Source organism: Bos indicus, chromosome 2 (assembly GCF_029378745.1).
Source record: "Bos indicus isolate NIAB-ARS_2022 breed Sahiwal x Tharparkar chromosome 2, NIAB-ARS_B.indTharparkar_mat_pri_1.0, whole genome shotgun sequence".
Classification (NCBI taxonomy): Eukaryota; Metazoa; Chordata; class Mammalia; order Artiodactyla; family Bovidae; genus Bos; species Bos indicus.
The window spans coordinates 13,332,124-13,342,505 of NC_091761.1; positions in this window are offsets into that span (position 1 = coordinate 13,332,124).

Sequence of the window (10,382 nt, forward strand, 5' to 3'; positions counted from 1 at the left end):
TAATTTTCATCTACAATTCACCTCTTATTTGACACCAAAAAACACAACAAGGTCGGGGGGGGGGGGCAGCCAATCAAATTATTACAAATCATTTTTGAATTACACAATATGCAAACTATTGTTGGTTTTACCATGAATTATTAAAGGTCTTTTTAACATTGTTTCCACTCATGAAGTAAGATTCCCTAACTTCAGTAAGAGCTGCTTCCCTACAGATTGAAGAATTCAGTTCTTAATCTTAGAAAAAATGGAAAATTATTTTTCTATTTTATTTCTCCTTTCCCCTTAAGATTCTTAAGTCAAAACGGTGACTCTCTGTCTCTTCTTATTTATATGGCTATAATAGCATTGGACAATTTTTAATAAGAATATGAAATGGATCTGTATCTTAAATCTCTTGATTTGGGGATGATTAAAAACAACTAACTGCTGAGAAATGGAGGACTTAGAAGAGAGACAGAGCCAAAATACAATTTTGGCCAAAATTCCTGAAATACAATTTCCTACTACACAATTAAATGAGGAAACTTTAAAAGACTTAACTGACATCCTGGGCACTTCTGAGCTTAACAGCAAAACATTTTGACAAGGAAAGTTATAAACAGATAAGATACATATGGAGTGTTTCCCTTGAAATTCTCAGGGTTTTAAAATCTAACAGATAATGTGCTTTGAGCTTTCATTTAATTCTCCATTCTTATGAAATTCAATGATCCTGAACATAGAGACTCTCTCCCTCACCTAGGATTATGAATCAGTCTGGAAACACTAATCACATATCAGAGCTGATCATTGACCTGGGCACATAAAAAAATCTGATGCACCAAATCCACGCTGAATATTAAGATGTGTAGTCCAAGCCCAAGAAACACAGCAGAAAGTAAAGAGGAATAGAAAAAGAAGTAAAAGAGGCAAATGAAACAAAAATGGCACAAGAGCATTATTGTAAGGATGTTATTGCACTAACTGTGCATCAACAATCCTCAGTCTTGCAAGATCCCAGCACATTAAAGCAATATGAATCAAATCTATCAGCCTAAGAAACAATACTAAAGTAGAGCACGTTTCCTTATGTTCATTGGTCACAAACAATACATTTAATCAGCTGAAAGGGATGTATCTGTACAAAGGAAAAAAAACATTTGAAAATATTCTATTTAATACTGTCTTGCAGCAACCAATCTCAGAACTTTTATTAACTTTTTTAATATAAGTGAATCCTTAGGAGAGGACTTTCACAAACTAGTAATGTGAAAATAAGCCAGTAGCTTAGGGACCTATACGCAAAAACATTTCTGGCAAGAGATGAATGGGCATTGCAGTCCACTGTAACGGCATAACTATGCTGAGGGCATAGTTGCCTAAGGCCAAAAAATGCTACAGAACTTAGCACTAGACTAATAAACTGTTTTCAGAGAGTCTTCTGTCCTGAAAGCTCGGTGATGAGTATCATCATGGTCATCATCTTTAATGCATAAGTAAAGGGTTCGGGCCTCAAAGAAGTCAGACCAGATCACAGCTAACTCTCAAGATGGTTTTAAGGATTAAGTAACATCATATACAATGTTTCTATATAAATCACACTTAGAGATACAAACATAATAGCTTAAAATTGTATAGTTTACACCTGGTTCAACACACTGTAATGAAGTGAAAGTCACTCAGTGAGTCTGCCTTTTTGCAACCCCATGAACTATAGCCCACCAGGCTCCTCTGTTCTTAGGATTTTCCAGGCAAGAATACTGGAATGGGTGGCCATTCTACCCAAGGATTGGTCCCAGGTCTTCTGCACTGTGGGCAGATTCTTTATCATCGAAGCCACCAAGGAAACTCAATATGCCATAAGAAACACACATATTCCTCTTTCCTCCCAAATTCTCCTTGAAATAACTAGTAAAAGTAGATTTTTGTAAAAGAAGAAATCCATGGCACCATCAAGTCAAGAAAGGATGCCTTCTACAGACATGATATACTGATGTACTAATGTTTTCACAAATTTCTGGAAGGTGGAAAGAGAAAGGAATTATATTTACAAATCCAGCCTTACAAAGCTAAAACAGTTGGGCTTATCCACAGGAGAAGGCTGAATGGGGATGTTGTCTTTCTGTTGAAACTGATACACATTCAGGAGGGCTGTAGCATTCATCTCCAGCTGCAGCCCCAAGAAATTTTCATGAAAAACAGTGTAAGATTTGTTTGGGAAGGAGTATTAGTGTTAGTGTTTGGGCTGGGAGTACAGGCAGAGCACCCCTACAAGAACTCCAAAGTAACTCAAAGAATCCGAAGAGTAAAACAGGAATGACAGTCCCTCCAATGAGTAAAACTCACTAAAGATCGGTATTATGGGCTGAATCGTGTCTTCCTCAAATTCGTATGTTGGAATTCTAATTCCAGTACTTGAGAATGCCACTGTATCTGGAGGCAGGGTTTTTTAAGATCTAATTAAGTAACAGTGAGGCCGTTAGGGTGGCTCTTCATCCAACATGACTGGTATCCTTATAAGAGGATATTAGGACAAATCCATAGAAGGCAAAACCATGTGAAGACTAAGGGGAAAGAATTCCATCCCCAGCCAAGAGGAGACGCCTCAGAAGAAATCAGCCTGGCTGACACCTTGATCTCAGCGCCTCCAGGAATGTGAGAAAATAGGTTTTTGTTATTGAAGTCACCCAGTCCGTGGGACTTAGTTATGGTAGCTATAGCATACTAACACAGTCACCCCCAGGAAAATCGCCCCCAATAACATCTCTCCTACGTTGAAAACTGTGAGCCGTCCAAGCATTAGCCTGCGAAATGACACCAATGAAGCCGAAAGTCTGTGGACAATCATTCCATTCAAGAGAGACCTTTTGTAAAGAAGATTCCAAACTAGGTATTTCTATGAATCCCTGTTTCAAAAATATGATTGCTCAACCAAAACTCAACAGATATCTAGTGAAAACTGACAGAGTGACATGGAAACACTTACCCTGAACAGACAAAAAAGAATACGTGGCAGAGATGCGATCTTAAAAAAAAGAAAAAAGACAATTCCACTTAGTATCCTCAGAGTGTTTCAAGCTATTATGGAAATAAAGAGTCGGTATCAGAATGGAGAGATATCTCATTTGAAATTCCCTTTTCATACCCAGCATGCCAGCTAAGGCAGCCACCTGTTTCTTTAAACTCTAGACAGGGAGGCACAATTAGTAATTGAGAGGAAAATATGATTACAAAAATAACTAGGTGGACAGGTTTTTCTTTGCTACATCTTCCCAGAATTTCAAAATATCTGCTGAGAAGGATTTAACTAGTACCAGAACTATGGTATAGTCTAATAACAGATAATAGATGTATATCTGTAAATGAGTCACAAACTTTAAATCTCACTGTAGGGCTAAAGTGCAGAGAAAATGTAGTTTCTTCATTCCATCTGTAATGACTAGCCTATTTTTACCTGTTGGTAAGCACAAAATATGTACATGGATAATGATGACAGATAGAATGACTTGCCAAATGTCCAGTCTCATATAAGTTCAGTCTCATTTGAATATATTAAAACAGTTTCTTGGCAGTCAATTCATATGACTGCATCAAACCGCTCTGCCACTGCAGTGCATGGCTGGTCGTCTCAGATCCGGATCCTCCTTGACAGCTTTGTGTTTCTCATCCCTGGCTGACTACGGGCCCCAAACCCTCTGACTCATCTTCCATCAGGCTCCCAGCCCATGGAGCAACCCCACCACAGAGGGTTCTTTGGCAGGCTGGCTAGAATTCCAGAGTCCACATCACATGGGAAATCTATATTTCAAATCCCCACTCTATTTTAATCCTTTTTTTTTTATCAAGTTTACTTTCATGTGGCTGTCTCAAGTGTTTTGTGGGGGAACTTCAGAGATAGCTTTCCTGTAGAGCCCTAACAAAGAAAGGGAAAGGCAGTGTATTTCTAAGAGCCCCTCTGCCCTTGATATTCCCTTACAGATTTAAGCCCGTCCCTCCCTAGGACATCTGAGTCCAGCCATCACTACCCTCTTGCCTGAACCTTTCTTTCTTACCAGGGTGTGAAAGGACAGGCTCTGCCCACTTCCTCTTCCTACCTAAACTTCTTGCATATAAAGCAATCCACCAAGCCTAGACCGTGATAAGCTAAAAGGAAAGATAATGGGTTTAGAGAATCCTTTCTGAAGACAATAATCCTTCAAAGTCTTCCTTTTGAACATGAACAGGTAAGTATTATCTTTGCTCTTCTTGCATCTAATCCTATTCTTCCAAAGCCAAACCCAGGGCTACAGATGCTCAAGAACAACCAAAATTATGCACTCAAAAAAGGAAAGACAAACGGGACTTGCCTGGTGGTCAGTGGTTAAGAAGCCACCTTCCAATGCAAGGGATGTGGGTTTGATCCCTGGTCAGGAAATTAAGATCTCACATGCTTCAGGGCAATGAAGCCCAGCACGTTACTGCCGTTGGTGGTATGCTGATACCACTTGTCATTCCCCTGTGCTGCAATGGAGACCCCATGTAGCCAAATAGATGCAAGTTTTTTAAAAGAAAGAAAAACATATACATACAATTTTTTTAAATGACCCCAATTGTGGCACATTAATATTGTGGAAATTTTTAAATTAAGCATTAAACATCAGTTTTCTAAAAAATTGTTTTTTCCTTTTCACAAGCTCAGATTCCCACTTTTCTACTCTTTTGTTCAACTATTTCACTCTCTATACGAACTGAAGCACAACAACTCTAAATATTTTATTACAGGAAGAATGCCTCCTTGTCCAGGCACTTACATCCAAATTCATCAACTGATGCATAGATAAATAAAATGTGATCTCTCCACACAGTAGAATACTATTTGGCAATGAAAAGGAATGGATTACCAATTCATGCTACAACATACATGACCCTTGAAAACATAAGTTAAAGAAGCCAGTCCTGAGAATATGACATATTATATGATTCCACTATATGGAACTTCCAGAACAGGCCATCTATAAAGACAGAAGATGATGAGTAGTTGCCTGGGGCTGGGGAATTGGGAGGAAATGGGGACTGACTTTGGGTACATGGGTAAAGAGTTTCTGTTAAGAGAGAATTAAAATGTTCTAAAATTGTCTGTGCACAGCCGTATTAATAAACTAAAAACTGTTAATTTTACACTTTAAAAGGATAAATTTAAGCATGTAAATTATATCTGAGTAAAGCTGTTATGAAACAAAGACGCAAGGACTTGTACACAGCATTCCCTATTGACAATTATAGTCAATATTTTTTTAATGGTAGACCTTTTCATTTTTGGGGGGCTCCAAAATCACTGCAGATAGTGACTGCAGCCATGAAATTAAAAGACTCTTACTCCTTTGAAGAAAAGTTATGACCAACCTAGATAGCATATTGAAAAGCAGAGACATTACTTTGCCAACAAAGGTCCATCTAGTCAAGACTATGGTTTTTCTTGTGGTCATGTATGGATGTGAGAGTTAGACTGTGAAGAAGGCTGAGCACTGAAGAATTGATGCTTTTGAACTGTGGTGTTGGAGAAGACTCTTGAGAGTCCCTTGGACTGCAAGGATATACAACCAGTCCATTCTGAAGGAGATCATCCTGGGATTTCTTTGGAAGGAATGATGCTAAAGCTGAAACTCCAGTACTTTGGCCACCTCATGCGAAGAGTTGAGTCATTGGAAAAGACTCTGATGCTGGGAGGGATTTGGGGGTAGGAGGAGAAGGGGAAGACAGAGGATGAGATGGCTGGATGGCATCACCGACTAGATGAATGTGAGTTTGAGTGAATTCCAGGAGTTGGTGATGGACAGAGAGGCCTGGCGTGCTGCGACTCAAGGGGTCGCAAAGAGTCAGACACAACTGAGCGACTGAATTGAACTGAACCGAACTTTCATTTTTTTTAATTGGAAGATAATTACTTTACAATATTGTGATAGTTTCTGCCATACATCAACATGAATCAGCCATAGATATACATATGTCCCCTCCCTCTTAAACCTCTCTCCCATCTCCCTGCCCATCTCATCCCTCTAGGTTAAAATAGAGCACTGGCTTTGAGTTCCTGTAAACTCAAATGGGAAACTCTTTGGGAAAGAAAATTCCCATAAGGTGAATATTTTGTGGCCATAGTGTGTGCAGCAAGTAAGCAACACCTCCTACAGAAGGATGTGAACAGGGTTGTTTCCTCTTCAGGAGTATGATATGCTATAGGGGCTCCCACATTGATTGATAGCTGTGATTTAGTAATATCATCGACCTTCATTTGGCATACTGATTACACCATTTGGTGCCACCTGTTTCCCACTTGTCTCTTGCTGTGACTCCTATTGTTCTGTTCATCCTATTATTAAATAAATCTGTTTCATTTCAGAAAGCTGTGTTTTGGCTCACACTGCACAACAACAAGCCCTTGGAAACTTGGCTCTTCACACATGTTCCTGATATCATTTTAATGGACTTTGGCACACACAGACAAAGTACAGGTAGGTTATTTTCTAAAAGATTCTTTCTTTGGAATTGATGTAGAGACATTAAAATCTCTGAGAAGACATTTTACGGAGATTAACTTTCTCTTTAAGCTCTTCAAAATTGTAAGATAATGAGTGCAAAAAAAAAAAGCTGGTGAGGCCAAAATTCTTCATCAGAGCATTAATGTCGATTGTTGAAGGAATACTTAAACAAATCTATGTTTTCTTAGTCATGAAAATTATATAATAAATACATTTTCAAATTTATGTCCATCTATGGAGGCTTATTTTGTGGCTGATATGGGCCCATAAGGACAAGGAGGATGCTCAGGTCTTTGTTCCAGACCAGGGTTGCCAGGAAAGTAGAAATCTGAGTCCATGTGAGCTCAGGAGATAAGGGACAAGTCTAGATTGCAGAAAGGGAAAGAAGTGCACCTGAAGCAAAGGGTCTGCAAAGGAGAGGCCAAGTGGATGACTGGGTCCCCGTGGCAGAGCCTGAAGAGGTTCCTTACGGGAATGAGATACGGAAGGTGAGACGCAGCGGGAAAGAGCTTTGTAGGAACAGCTCCTAGACCCAGCCTGTAAACAAGAGAAAATGTGAAGGGTACTAGCATTCTGGCTCTTTTCAGCCTTATTTTTCTCTTGAGTATTTAAAAAGGCACTAGATTCTATGCTCCTGCATATTTTTCAAAATCTTACATGAGAATTGGAAATGCAGCTCCAAAATCTTCAAACCTCCAAAAAGGATTTGATCTCAAAACCCATATTCATTCCATATACAATAACTTTTACCAGTTTCTTCCTGTGACCTTCATACCACCCAGAGTTAGGAGCAGAAGGGAGACTCGAGTATCCCACTCGGACACAATTCACCACAAGTTCCCAAATGAACACTTCACAAATTCACTAAAATAAAACCTAGACAGGAGAAAGAAGACAGGCAGGTTTAGCAGAGATGAGTATAGGTGCTCAGTAAGTGTTTGGTGATTGAATATAGATGACTAAGTATATGCCCAAACTGGGTACTCATAGCAGAGTACATCATGAGAAACGCTGGGATGGAGGAAGCACAAGCTGGAATCAAGATTGCTGGGAGAAATATCAATAACCTCAGATATGCAGATGACACCACCCTTATGGCAGAAAGTGAAGAGGAACTAAAAAGCCTCTTGATGAAAGTGAAAGAGGAGAGTGAAAATTTTGGCTTAAAGCTCAACATTCAGAAAACTAAGATCATGACATCTGATCCCATCACTTCATGGCAAATAGATGGGGAAACAGTGAAAACAATGCCAGACTTTAATTTCGGGGCTCCAAAATCACTGCAGATGGTGATTGCAGGCATGAAATTAAAAGACGCTTGCTCCTTGGGCAGAAAGTTATGACCAACCTAGATAGTATATTCAAAAGCAGAGACATTACTTTGCCAACAAAGGTCTGTCTAGTCAAGGCTATGGTTTTTCCAGTAGTCATGTATGGATGTGAGAGTTGGACTGTGAAGAAGGCTGAGCACAGAAGAATTGATGCTTTTGAACTGTGATGTTGGAGAAGACTCTTGAGAGTCCCTTGGATTGCAAGGAGATCCAACCAGTCCATCCTAAAGGAGATCAGTCCTGGGTGTTCGTTAGAAGGACTGATGCTGAGGCTGAAACTCCGATTCTTTGGCCACCTCATGCGAAGAGTTGACTCATTGGAAAAGACTCTGATCCTGGAAGGGATTGAGGGCAGGAGGAGAAGGGAACAACAGAGGATGAGATGGCTGGATGGCATCACCGACTCGATAGACATGAGTGTGAGTAAACTCCGGGAGTTGATGATGGACAGGGAGGCCTGGCGTGCTGCAGTCCATGGGGTCGCAAAGAGTCAGGCATGACTGAGCGACTGAACTGAATTGAACTGAAGCACTGTCAAACTCATGTAAGAGAGATTTTTAGACCCATTGGCAAAAGACTGCTGAATACTGTGTAAAGACACTACTACAAAAACATTCATATTAACCCTTTCAACCCCCAGAACAAAGGCCCCAACTGAAAGTCAGACACACTCTATGTTCATCCTGATTTTCAATAAACTCCAAAGCACTGTAATGGATCACTTTAACCATTTACTTCATACACTTACTCTGAAGCTTCCAGAGTAGATGGGAAGCCAGTCATGATAATTCCATGAACACTCTACAATATTCCATGAAAGTTAAAACTGAGGACTGTTTAACTATGTTAAAGAATATTTGTGTTTCCCATTTTTTACATAGAAATATTCAATATGTTCATAACAAGGCATGAAATTACATAATATTTAGAAAAGAGAGTTTCAGGTACATTAAAAGAAAAGATTATTAATTGAATGTGAGATGAAAATGCCCTGAAGAAATAGCTAAAATATTAATACTATCGACAGGATTGAATACTTTACACTGTTAATTATTCTCACACAACATTCACTTGCAACAGTATTCCAAATTTTAAGTAAATATAAGAAATCTTTGATGGAGGTCAACTTTATTGTGAGACTGTCAGTAAAACCTACTACTTTTCTAATAAGTAATTGTTAGTCATGACCAACCTAGACAGCATATTAAAAAAGAGACATTACTTTGCCTACAAAGGTCCATCTAGTCAAGGCTATGGTTTTTCCAGTGGTCATGTATAGATGTGAGAGTTGGACTATAAACAAAGCTGAGCACCAAAGAATTGATGCTTTTGACGTGTGATGTTGGAGAAGACTCTTGAGAGTCCCTTGGATTGCAAGGAGATCCAACCAGTCCATCCTAAAGGAGATTAGTCCTGGGTGTTCATTGGAAGGACTAATGTTGAAGCTGAAACTCCAATACTTTGGCTACCTGATGCGAAGAACTGAATCATTTGAAAAGACCCTGATGCTGGGAAAGATTGAGGGCAGGAGGAGATGGGGACAACAGAGGATGAGATGGTTGGATAGCATCATCGACTCAACGGACATGAGTCTGGGTAAACTCTGGGAGTTGGTGATGGACAGGGAGGCCTGGCATGCTGCAGTCCGTGGGGTCGCAAAGAGTCGGACACAACCTGGCGGCTGAACTGAACTGAACTGAATAATAGGCATCTAAACTACCACAGACCCAAGTTCAATCCTTGGGTCAGGAAGATCCCCTGAAGAATGGAATGGTTACCCACTCCAGTACTCTTGCTGGAGAATTCCATGGACAGAGGAGCCTGGCAGGCTACAGTCCATGGGGTCACAAAGAACAAGACACAACTGAGTGAAAAAAAAAATCACATATTCTAATAAACAAGCAGGTACTTTATAACTTCAGTGAATGGGAACAAAATAGTGAAAAACAAGATGGAAAACCTTTTAAGCACATGAGAAAATAGAAATATGTAATTCTGAGGTAATTCAAAATCAAATCAGCACTAACAAGAAGAGTAATCCTAATCACACACACAGTGGGAAATTTTTTAAATCACAAAGTTCCAAGTTTATAAGGAAATATAACTGAAACTCTTGGAGACACGGATTTTTTAAAACTATAGGCCATACAATTGACCTACAAGAGCTATTTGAACACTTTGAGAAACTTAAAAAAAAAAATCTAATTTTATTAGCTGCTGCTGCCAAGGAAGGCATCAAGTTAAAATAAAAATGTCAAACGATATGTCCTTCAGCATAAAATCACCAAAGTGTTCTATGTTATTAACAACAAGCACCTTTATTATTCATAGAGAACTTCATCTCAGTGCCTTTGAATTCACAGGGGTTAACTTAGTGAACAGTGTCTTCCATTTATTGCATACTTTCTCTAAAGCCCTGGACATTTCCAGCTGACAAATACAGACACAGTTTTCATTTTCAGAAACAACATTAGTTTGCTGCACCATTGGGTGAAATCCAAGCACTTGGTCAGGCTTGTTTCCCTCGCCGCCTGGCTTAGCACATGTAATGAGA